At 37.5% G+C, this 12,515-nt stretch overlaps 1 protein-coding gene across 10 annotated transcripts in view; it reads left to right on the top strand.

Moving 5' to 3' along the window:
- The window catches only part of TTLL11 (tubulin tyrosine ligase like 11), a 268,011-nt gene that overhangs the window by 236,616 nt on the left and 18,880 nt on the right, over nt 1-12,515 (top strand). The gene's annotated exons all lie outside the window — the stretch shown is intronic.

Genomic DNA, 12,515 nt, shown 5'->3' with positions numbered 1-12,515 from the left:
TGATTTAAATCTACTTTTCTGACCTTATTATACATTATTGTCTTCATGAACTTATAAGTTTAGCCAAGCTATCTTTTTTGTTGTTTTTCTCACGAGACGTTATGTCTCCTTTCTTCATGCCTCTGCACTGTCAGTAAGTACTCCATACAAATGTAATTCCTTCCTAGCTCCATCTCTTGGAATCCATAATTCTCTTTAAAGTTCAGCTCAAATACTATCTTTTATAGAAGGTTTCCCCCCACCTGTTGCTAGTGTTTTTCTTACCCCAAAATTACTTTGTATAATATATATGTATATATGTACATAAACGTACATATACACACATGTGTGTGTTCAGTTTACGTCTTGCTCATCTAATCTATTCTACTGATCCACTTTTCTATTTTTCAACTAGTCTGAAATACTTTGAAGAATTAGTGCTTCATAATATATTTTGAAATCTACTAATCCTGTCTGTTTCATTCCTCTTTTCCCTCAATATTTCCCTTGAAATTTTTAACTTTTTCTTCCTTTTCAAAATTTTGTGTTGCTTTGGTCTGGTACTATAAATCAGCACCTTAGAAATCTGAATGCAACCCTAAAGTCATACATTAATTCTGGTATTATGTTCATTTTTATTATATTTGTATGACCCATTTGTGAACATTGAAGTATTTCTGATTATTTAGTTCTTCCCTTATATTTATAAAGATTATTTCATTTTTGTATCCTATTACTGTGCTGAAGCTATTAATTGTCTCAATTATAGTAAGTGTCTTCATTGATTCTCTAGGGTTTTCTAAGTAAAATCATCATGTTGTCTGCAAATAGGAATAATTTACCTACTTTTTGTGAATGTTTATTCCTAAATTTCTTTCATTGTAATGCTATAAGTAATATTTCTAGTAGTATGTCAAATAATAGCAAAGACAGAGACAACTTGGCATTTAAAGCCCTCCACATGCTACCATTTACCTCCCACTTACCTTTCCAGACTTTTCATATTAATCTCCTTCATTTCCTCCATGTTCCAGTCAAACTAGCTTATGAGCCTTTCTCAGAATCTGATGATCCATTTTGCATCTTGATGCCTTTGCATAGGCAGTCTCCCAAGCCTGGAATTCATTTCCACTTTAATTTTGTCCCTTAGGATCTTAGGATTCCTAATTTCCTTCAAGATTCCACTCAGGATCCAGCTTCTATTTCTTTCCTACCTTCTTTCCACCCCCACTACCTTTCTCAATCCCCTCAGTTGTTAGTATTGTCTCCCTCCTCAAATGATCATGTGCTTATTTATTTGCTTGTTTATTTACATGTTGTACCTGCCCAGTAGACTGGAAGCCTCTTGAGACTAGACACTTTCATTTTGGTCTTCATAGCCCTAGTGCCTAGCAAAGTATAGTGCACAAAGCTATTTTCTGTCCTTCATTTTTGAAGAGGATCAGTGACATCACAGGGTGATGTCTTGACTTGCACATGGATTGGATTTAAGTGAGGCAGAGTTGCACAAAATTGTCAGCCTCACTCTTTCTTCCAGAGTCCTCAAAGTCCAGTGGCAAGACTAAAAACCAAGATGTCTGGGAGGCAGTGGATGACTTTGGTATCTTCGATGTCTGACCAAGTTCTAAGTGCTCCACAACACCTGTTTCAGCTGCCTTCATGGGCATTGGAACAAATTGTTCATCCATGCATTCTGCTGGGGGAAATCTTCACATACTTGGGGTAGACATCTTCCTAACTCACTGGTAGGTTTGAGGCCTGTCAATTACCCTCTCAACCTGGTTTTATCTCATCTACCGAGATGGTTTTACCAAGGTGTGGCAGCTGTGCATGCTATAGCTTCTTGGAGCCACAGGTGAGAGTTGAATGCCAGATAGACATCAAAGGTGGCTGAGAGTTCTGAAAAAGGCTCAGCAAGCCCTCATACCAGAGTGGGAGTGATGAAGAACTGGGACACAACTGAACAACAGTGCACAGAGTAGACACGTAATAAATACATGTTGAATTAAATTGATGTCTAACAAAGCCTGATGGGCAGCTAAGTGGTGCAGTAGATAACCACGAAAATCTGAGTTCAAATCTATCCTCAGCTACTTATTAGTTGTGTGACCCCCAAGTCACTTAACTGTGCTCATCTCAGCATCTGTAAAAATGAGCTGGAGAAGGAAATGGCAAACCACTTCAGGATCTTTGTCAAGAAAATCCCAAAAGGGGTCACAAAGAATCTGATATGACTGAAAATAACTGAATAGCAACAAATATACTTCTAAATTGTATGGTCCTATCCAGCTACCTTAAACTATATTCTAAACACCCTTATAGTGCTAAGATTCTATATTCTAAGTGTTTGAGTGTTCACATTTTGTGCTTCTATGACTGCATGTTCACTGCTGTTAGATTCTAGTCCCATCTAGACGTAAGGAAAAAACACAGTGCTGACAGTTTCAGAACCATCATGAAATTTCTTTTTGGGGTGACATTAACTGGTCCCTGGACAGCACCAGTGTTGGACACATATAGAGTGAAAGAAGTATTTTCCTGCATTAATAAAATTACCTTTTCTAAAGAAAGCAATTTGCATGTTAATGTTTTAGGTAATTCTCTGCAGCTTGAGTGCCCCTCAGGGCTGTAATTTCTCACTGACAAAGTGACAAAAATAAAATGTAGCATAAAGGAAAATTTTTCTTCTCTCTAATTTGTGCTCTAAAGTGACATTTTTTAAAATGTAAGTCAAGTTGAAACCTACTGCTCCGTTGTTCCTGACACTGATCTGCCTCCCATCATCTCACTTAGTGACAGACTTACCTTGAAGAGAATGACATTCAGTATGTCTTTTTGAGGAAAAGATAAGCATCTTTATTGGCAATTGGTGCCTTAGTGGGCCACCTATGGATGTCCCTGGAGATGGTTCTTCAGTAAATGTAGGGGCCTCCTGCATGGTTTTCAATGCTAGTTGGATCATATCAATTTTAGCAAGGGATTTTGAAAGGCTAGAGAAGTATGGGGAAGGGTTTGGGGGTGGCAATGAGACTTAAAACCATGTCATAATGCAGGCATAAGTGTTAAATGTGTGTCCAGAAGCAGCACATAAGTTTTGGATTATCTAGGCTCATTTTATTTCTCTCAACTGGAGCCCTTATCTGAAAACTAAAGCTATCAATCCAATATTATATAGCTAAGTACAAAAACTTCCAGTAACAATGTTGTAATACTGCCTATGGCCTTGATTGTAATAGTCTACTTAACCCCACCACCAAAATTTTTCAGGGGATCCCCTTCAAGGTCACTCATAACCCCTGATATCCACTTGATTACCTACCTCACAGGGAGGACTGACCTACTCTAATCCAACAAATATTTATTAAGAGCCTATAGCATCTATGACACTCTGACACTGACTCCTCCTTTGCAGAGGTAGAGGATTTGGAGTGACGAACACTGATAAACTTTTTTCAGTATGTCAGTTAATTTTGCTGAAATTTCCCTACATCTTCATTGTTCTTTACTATAAGAAATAGCTCTCTGAGGGACTGGAAGGAAGCTGGAATCCTCAATCTAAAGGGAAATCTGGAGAACAGAGGGGTAGATTCCATTTTGAACTAATTGAATTTGAAATGCTAATTGGACATCTAAGAAGTAATATTCAGTAGGATAGTTGTTGATGTCAAGTCCTTCATTTTATATGTGAGAAAACTGAGGCCCAGAGAAAAGGATATGATTTGTCTTCTGTTACATACCTGGTAAGTGGCAGAGTCAGAACTCAAATTCAGATCCTCTTTCCATGTGCTCTCCTGTTTTCTACAATGAGATTCCTGGAGCCTTCTATCTTGTACCCCATACCACAACACTATAGAACTCAAGTCTACTCCCTAACTGCTCCTCTGGTCTACGTGGGAGCCCTCACTTCTCATACTTGGTCTGTCCCTGGCCCCTCAAGTTAAAATCCAAACTTTACTAGGGGTGACCTTGGTCAAAGCACTTAACTACTCTGGGGTTCAATTTCTTCATTTGTAAAGTAAGGAAGTAGATACATTAGATAATCTCTAAGATCCCTTCCAACTTAGTCTTGTGATCCCAAGTTACAGGGAGATAGATTCCGGTTTAGTATGCAGGAAACTTCCTAACAGTTATGGCTGGCCAGTAAAGAAATTGACTCCCTCCTGAAATGGTTAACCTAAAAGTCCTATATTGATATACGTTGTTGCTATTGATTTTCTCATCATTTGAGACCTCTTCCATTAAAAGCTTTATAGTCAGTTGTTGGGGATTTTGTAGACGGGATTCATGTTACACGCAGGAATTAGAATTGAAAGAAAGACACCTCAGAGGTCATCTAGCTCTAGAATGTGGAATACCAAGATATGGATGAAGCAGATTAATTCCTGGAGTTGGGACAACCTTTAGAATGGCCTAATTTTCCAAAAACAAAACAAAACAAAACAAAAAACCCATCTAGCATTTGTAATTTGGAAGCCATCTTAAAAGAAAACATTCTTTACGTGGCTTTGGATGCAAAACTTAATAGTGACTCTGGGTAAGTAAGTCACTATACTTCTCAAGCTTCAGTTTCTTCTTTTATGAAATGGGTCTAATAACACTTTTACCACTTGCCTCTCAGGGTTTTGTGAGAAAAAAAGCTCAAAGCTCAAAGGGACCTCAGAATTTGGAAGGCTGATTCTTCATAAATTTAAAATCATTTTTTTAAAAGGGTTTATTATTATTGATGTTTTTTTCCTACATTTCTTTGGTTTCTCATTCACAGTGCAACAAATGGTTATTCTAATAGGAAAGCTCACCTTTCTCCCCATGTGGTATAACATGCCTATTAAACCTAGCCCGATATTTCTTGAACCATTAATCACATTCAAGAAAATAAGACTCTTATGAGGCTGTTACACCAGGCAGTGCCTTTATCGTAATCCTGTCTTCCCAGACAGTGAATCAGAATTGGTCTAAGCAATTTGTGTCTGTGTACTGGTGGAACTGAGCATGAGCCTTAATGGGTAGCTAGCCAGACCTTCTGGCCACCCTCACCCCCATGCTCCTCTGTCCTGCTCTAGCCAGCTGCGTGGCATCTCACTTAATGAAATGATGAAATAGTTGTCCGTTTCTCTGATTATGTTTGTTAGTTTCGTAGTGCAGGCGTCTGTGAGTAATGATCTTTCCACAAGCTTAGCTCACGTCTGAGCCCTGACACTTGTTAATTTCTCCATCCAGCCAAGAACAAAGGTGATAGCAATTTCTTGTTGCCATAATGTTTTAAATATAATGAATGCATGAAATGTATGTTCCCAAAATGCTTATGCAGCAGAGGACGATGGCAGGACTGGCTTTTTTTCCCCTCAGGCTTGTTTCTCTGCCTTATAATAAGAGAATGAGGAAGATTTCAGCCCATTTTTTAGTGAACAACAATAATAACACATTTCTGTGTCATCTTAAAATAGTATAGAATGTTATTTAATGTTTCTGGGTGAGGAATGTATTACATTATGCAAGCAGTATTTTTTTCTTTATTGCCATAGAAAGCAGTGGACTCCATCATAAAAAGATCTTTGAAATGATAAATATCCTTCTTATAAAGCCATAGAATGTAAGGGCTGGACACTTCTAGCCTTTAGGATTATCTTCTTGGTATGGTGTTAGGGCGGGCCTACTATGAGAAAGGGGGCAAAATTAGATGCCTTCTTCATTTCCCTTCCATCCCTAGGATTTTATTAATTTATTCTTCTTTAGTAATTTGTCTAGAAAATGCCCAGGTCATATATACTTCTTCTGTGAGCTCTTTAGTGAAATAATTTCCCTATCCTGGTGGCTTTAAATTCTTTGAAGCTCCACTAAAGGCAGTTAAAAGAAGACAGTGAAGGTAAAAGAAAGCATAGCAGACAGGGGTGTTCTTATGACTAAATGTACCAGAATCTGTGTAATAGTTGTGTATTGCTCTTCTGGGGGACATTTCATTGCACAGATAGGAAACCACAAGCAAATTCCATTCAAGATAATTCAACTTTATATTCTACCAATGATTCTGAACAGAAAACGTGTTATCTTTATGCATTTAGAATTTCATGGGATAGAAACACCTATTCTAGGTAAATGAAATGACAGGAAAGATACATAATGGAAAGCGGAAAGGAAGAACAGGAGAGTGAATTGGCAAATAGCCATTCTAGCTTCACTTAATAGCCTTGAATGCAGTTTAATCTATTTGATTAGAATTTTAGACATGGAAGGGACCTCAGATCATTCCATCAACCCCCATATTCTACAGAAGTGGACACTGAGGTCTAAAGAGGTGAAATGCTTATTTAGGGTCATACAATTACTTTAATGATAGAGCCAGGACTGGAGTCTGGCTCTGCTGAGGCCCTGACCAATGCTCTTTTTTCCCCATCACTAAGACATAGCAGATAGAAGGTTTTTTATGCATCCAAGTGAGATTTATTTAAGGATATTCTTTATAGTTAATCAAGGCCATATTTAAAAAAGAAATTTAGAACATATAATATTAAAAATTGAGTGGGGGTTTAGGAAATAACTGGTTTCCCACCATTCCTTCATTTCACACAGGAGACTGAGACTCAGAAAGAGGAAAGAATGTGCCCAAGGTCACATAGCAAGTCAGTAGCAGAGCCTTGGCTCTAATCCGGGTCTCTTGTCTCCCAAGCCAGTAATCTTTTAGCCATACTATTACTATGCATGTATTTAATACTAAAGGAAACCAGATGTTTTCCAGTGAAAAAATTTAATATTCAGTATGGAATAATTTTCCTAGCTGTCTACAATGATTCGGCTTTGAACTGTCCTATTTCTACCGAGAAACCCCAGAATAGCGATTGCTTTTATTTTTAAATAAGAGTTCCAGAGTTTTTTCATTAAGTACTCACAAATGTAACTTTCTGAGAGAAAAGAGAGAAGAATTAGAGTCTGGAATGGGCCATGTTCCTGCTACTGTAACTCAAGATGACTAATAGAATCAGGAACCATACTAGCAGCCACTGCCCTCCCATGACCCAACACCTCTTGGTGAACTGTGGACATATTTGGAATGCACTAGGATTGATTGAAGAGAAATTGTACTCCAGACTGGAAATGTAATATTTTCCCCAGCAATTTCAGTAACCCAAAATTCAGTTTAGAGAAATACCTAAAATTATATAAAATCAAAAAGTCTTTTCATGAATAAAATAAAGAGAAACTGTAAAGTGGGAAAAAATGTTTGCATCAAAAGTATGATATCTAAGACAGATATATAGATTAGACATAGATATAGAAATAGATTAGATATAGATAGATGTACATTGACTATCAGATGATATATCTCTCTTCAATTATTTATCTGATATGGTATGATATATATATATATATGTACACACACAAACATACATACACATACTCATCTTAGATACCAGACTTGTATCAGTGATAGATAGATAGATAGATAGATAGATAGATAGATAGACAGATGTAGATAGATATAGATATGTATGTATGTATTCACATACATATATTATATATGGTATATATCAGATATCTGATGTGTATGTATACACACACACACACTCACACACACACACACACATATATATATATATATATATGGAAAGGACACAACTGTATGCTACAAAGAACCATCTTCCAATAGATAAGTGGTCAAAGGATATGAATAGTCTTCAAAAGAAAAATTACAAACTACAAATGACTGTTGAAAAACGTGTTCAAAGTCACTTATAGTAAGAGAAATAACAAAAACCACTCTTGAGGTTTTACCTCACACTGTGCAAATTGACAAAGATTTCCAACAAGCAAACAGGAATGGTCAGTGTTGGGAGGTTATAGCACCAGTGTTGTTGGCATCCTAATCCCCTGGGTTCTTTTGAGTTGTGAATATGCATGAAAAATGATTAAACTCTTCATATTGTGTGTCTCAAAAATTTTATCAAACATATACTTAAAGGAAGTCAAAGACAAAGATCTTGTATTCCACAATATTCATGCCAATATTCTTTGTGAAAGCAAAGATCTAGAAACAGACCCAGTACCCCAGAAGTGGGGAGTCTCTCTGAAAACTATGCTATGTGAATATTAATGGAATATTATGTACAATTACAAATGACAACTATGAGGAATCAGAGAAACCTGGGAAGATTTATAAGAAATTATATGGAGCAAACAAGCATAACCAAAAGAATAATATACACAGTGACTACAATTATATAAATTTTAAAAATCACTAAAAGGGAAACCAATTCTGAATGATTTTCTGAAATAATGAAACTTCTGGAGAACAAATTATGAAACAAATCCTCTTCTAACAGAAAGGCAGAGGACTACTAGGAAAAGAATTATGTATACATTAGCAGATATGTTCATGGTATTGGATGTTTTTGCTTAATTGTTACTCTTTGTTATAAGGAAAGGAAGGATTTTAAACTTATAGAAATAATTGTGATGAAAAACATAAAGTATAGCAAAAAAATGTAATTTTAAAAAAATACCCAGCAGTTTATTCAGTGTGAACTGTGGCTGGTTAAGCCAAGTGAAGATAGACAACTTCACGTAGTTCACACTTATTAACCATTTTCTGTGTGCGAAGCAGTTTGTTCATCACCACTGGAGATACAATCATGATTAAGGTCCAGATTCTGACCTCCCAAGATCTTACACTCTGGGAGCAAGAATATGTATAGATGTTTAAAATAAATTAGAATATAAGTACAAAAGAAGAATATAAAGTACTATGAAATTAGGTGATAAAGTAATCGCTATTGACTGGGGAAAAGCAATGGAAGGCTTCATGGAGAAAATGGCATTTGACCTGGGCTTTAAAGGATGGGTATACTGTCAATAGGGGATATCACAAGAGGAAAAGCCATTTTAGGAGTAAGGAATGGTTGGAAACAAAGGCTGAGTATTATTGAATTTCAGGAGGATGGCAAATTAAAGTGAACAGACTGGATATTCCTTCTGGCTAGCATTATATAACTGTGCAGTAGGACCCTTGGTCCTTAATTCAGCATTAAATTAGACAGGGTTTCCAAGTTCAAAAATGCCAGAATTAATACTCCTATTCAGGCTTCTTTTTAAATGAGACTTCTCCCTGGCCATTAAAAACACTGTAGCCAAAAGGTACTAATGGTGCATGATGGTTATAAAGTCATCATGTTCATAAACACGGATGATCCTCACAAACACTCTTGAGGTAGGCAGGGTAAATATTATTATCTTCAATTTATAGATTAGGAAACTGAGGCTCAGACTGGTCATTCAACCTGGAGTGTATTTTTTTTTAAATTAAATTGTCTTTGAATTCACTCTTCTTAAACTCAAGAAATGTATCTTTAATTTAGTTTTATTAAATTTTAAGTCCTGGATCAAGCCTTTCTCTGTATTTGGGCAGGTCCCATTGTGTCTTTGCAATTGAGTTAGATCCACTTGCAAACGGATCCATTTCTGCTTGTGGTCCTTCATATAGATTTATGGAAATTATCATTAGCAGTAGACATAAAAGAACAGACAAGAATTCAGTTCTGGAACACTTTAGCTTCACAGCATACACACTTTTTCAGGGGTGCATAGAATTTGAAAGCTCCAAAGAAATCCTAGAAAACAAAACAAAACAGAATTTTAGAACTTCAAGGGGCCTTCGAGATTATTTGGACCTACCTACCCTGAATCATGAAATAGAAATCTCACAGTAACAAGAAAGAGGCAAAATATAGCACATTAAGGTTCACAGAGCACATTACATACATTATCTCATTTGATCATCATCTAAAAAGAGGTCCCATAGGCAATTACTCCTACTTCTACTTCTGATGCACTTGCACCTCCTTTTTTCTTGCTTCATGTGACCTAAATTCTTTAAAAAAGACTTCTTTCTCCTCAGAGTCATAACTAGGGTTGGGCAGCTGAGGCTTTACTTGGGCACCAATATGGGGGAAGGGAATTGCTTTCTCTCCACTGTAGTTCAGAGACTTGTCATCCACATACTTGTGGGTTCTCCAATGGCCTTGTGGGGATTGAAGGGGTAGGCCAGGCCTTGGCAGGGAGTATGCAGGGAACAAGGTTTCAGGCCAACAAAATTTGGGATAAAGGGGAGCATAGGACAGTTCAGCTCCTCTTCCTCATGGCTTCATCTGTGGTCTGACCCATTTTCCAAAGGCCCACTTTCTTTCCCCACTAACTCCTGTGAGGTCACAGGCCAGAATCTTTCCTCCAACTGATTTCACCTCTGATACCAGGATTCCAATTTATATATCTGATCCTATCCTTCTGCGTCGTCTTTTCTGCTCTGAACATTGTGACATTGTGACATTCTTCTTCTTGTGACAATTCAAGCAAGAGGATTCTGGGATTCTGATGTCTGTATGTGAATAGACTTATTGTGCAGAATACAGGCTCAGGCCTCACCTTGACTGACCTTGGACTCCTATCACTGTGATCAATTCCCAAACTTCTCAGTACTGGACTGTTGTTTGGCAGGAAGAGAAGAAAAAGAAAAAAGCCCCTCATACTAGAGTCATGTCCTTGCCCTGAGCAAGAGAACTTGCCAGAAATGGAGGGGATGCTGTGTTCCTCCCACGTCCGAGCAACTGGGGTATATGTGGAAATTAGACTATTGTGAAAGAAGACAAAAAAGGGAAAGCCTATCATCACAGGGTCCTAGGTTTATCGATATAGACACAGACATATATGATAATAATTATGGTTAGAATGTATTAAGACATTAAACTAAGCAAATGACAAAACAGATTAGGTGGCATAGTACAAAGTGAACCTACAGTCCTGAATTGCATCCAGGCTCTTCTACTTACCAGCTGTGTAACAATGAGCAATTTGCTTAACCTCTCTGAGCTTTAACTTTCTCATCTAGAAAATAATCCTTGTACTATCACTACCCAAGGTTGTTAGGAGGAATCTCTTTGTAAATCTTAAAGTACTATAGAAATTGGAGTTGTTATTATCAAGATTATCCTCATTCTCATAGCTCCCCTTCGGGGCCTTTTTGTTTACAATGTGCTTTGCCATGCGTTTTCTCATTTGATCCTCACAACACTGCCATGAGTTGGATGGTGTGGTGAAACTCCTCACAAACATACAAGACCTGGACCATAGAGATTGTCTAGTTTAGCTCAACCTACTCCAGTCTTCCTCACTCTTCATCTGGAGAAATCTCAGCCCAGTAGAGTTAAGTCATTTGTCCAATATCTCACATGAAGTCAATGTTAGAACTGGTGATAAAACCAAGGTCTCCTGAGGATTCCGAATGTTGTCCTCTTACTTACCCATGGTCACCAAACTGGTAAGCAGTGAACTAGGACTGGAACTAGCAGCTTCTGGCTTCCTGCTAAGTACACCTCCTACTATATCACATACCCTCTTATTTATTAGGGATGAAGGGACATTAGAAATTTAAACTGAAAATGAATTAGGGCTTTTCCTAATATGATATAGTGGTTTTCCTATAGTGATTCATGCTACTACTAGAGATCTTGTAGCCTAGATTATTTAAAAAGCTTTTTACATCTTTACTTCTCCCCCACCTTTACTCCCTTCTAAAACTCTTTCCAACTAAAGATCTGCTTGTCTGAGACTCAGTATATGTTGGCATGAGTAGACTTCTTTCCATTTGCCTCTCTGAGGCCAGGAGGATCTCTCATCAATTAGATTTTATAGCTTTTTAGAATCAGTAGTTGTGGGCCAATTATTTCTTTGCTAGCCTGCTCTGTCCCACTAAAACGACTTGTGAATACTCCAGCATATCACTGGCCCTGTCCTGTTCATCAAATGTATCAGTCACTTGCCCTTCAGGTTACTTTGAACACCAGATTTCACTGGGGTCATACAAGGAAATTGTGGGTGAAACAAATTCTATATAGAGAATGAGCATGACATCCAGAAGGTACATATGTTCCATTCATCAAGTTAAGCAAGTAAGTCCCTTAATCTTTCTGAACCTCAGTTTGCTCACTTGTAAAATGAAGATTAAAGGTGCTTGTGCTATTTGCCTCCCAAGGTTACTATGTAAATGGGAGCACCAGCATTGCTTTGTTACCATACAACACTGTCTGTGTAAGTTACGGCAGTGAAGATCATAGGCTTGGAGCCAGAAAGGCCCTCCAATGTCATTTAGCCTAACCTTCTCATTTTACAGAAGAGGAAATTAAATTCCAGAGAAGCTCAGTGACTTACCTCAGTCACACAGGTGGTAAACTAGGATCTGAACCCTGGTCCTTTAACTCTAGCTGCTAAGTCTTTCCAGTATATCTGGAGAAGGTTGGTGGTGGAATGATGATGGTGATGGTGGTGAAATAAAGTCACTCATTATAGAGAGGCCCTTTCTGTTCAATAGAAGGGTTTGGGGCATGAGTAGTACAAACTAACTGTGTGACCTGTGACAAATAATTTCACTTTTTTGGGTTTGAATTTCCTCATCTGCCTAATGAGATTATAACATAAATATCTAAGGTCTCTTCTAGTTATGCCATTCAGTGTTCGGTTCTAACATTCCATATTCTATGTTTCAGCATTCTAAA

Source organism: Notamacropus eugenii, chromosome 1, assembly GCF_028372415.1.
Source record: "Notamacropus eugenii isolate mMacEug1 chromosome 1, mMacEug1.pri_v2, whole genome shotgun sequence".
In the NCBI taxonomy this organism is placed as follows: Eukaryota; Metazoa; Chordata; class Mammalia; order Diprotodontia; family Macropodidae; genus Notamacropus; species Notamacropus eugenii.
Note: the sequence above shows the minus strand (reverse complement) of the source record. Positions and strands in the feature narration are given on the sequence as shown.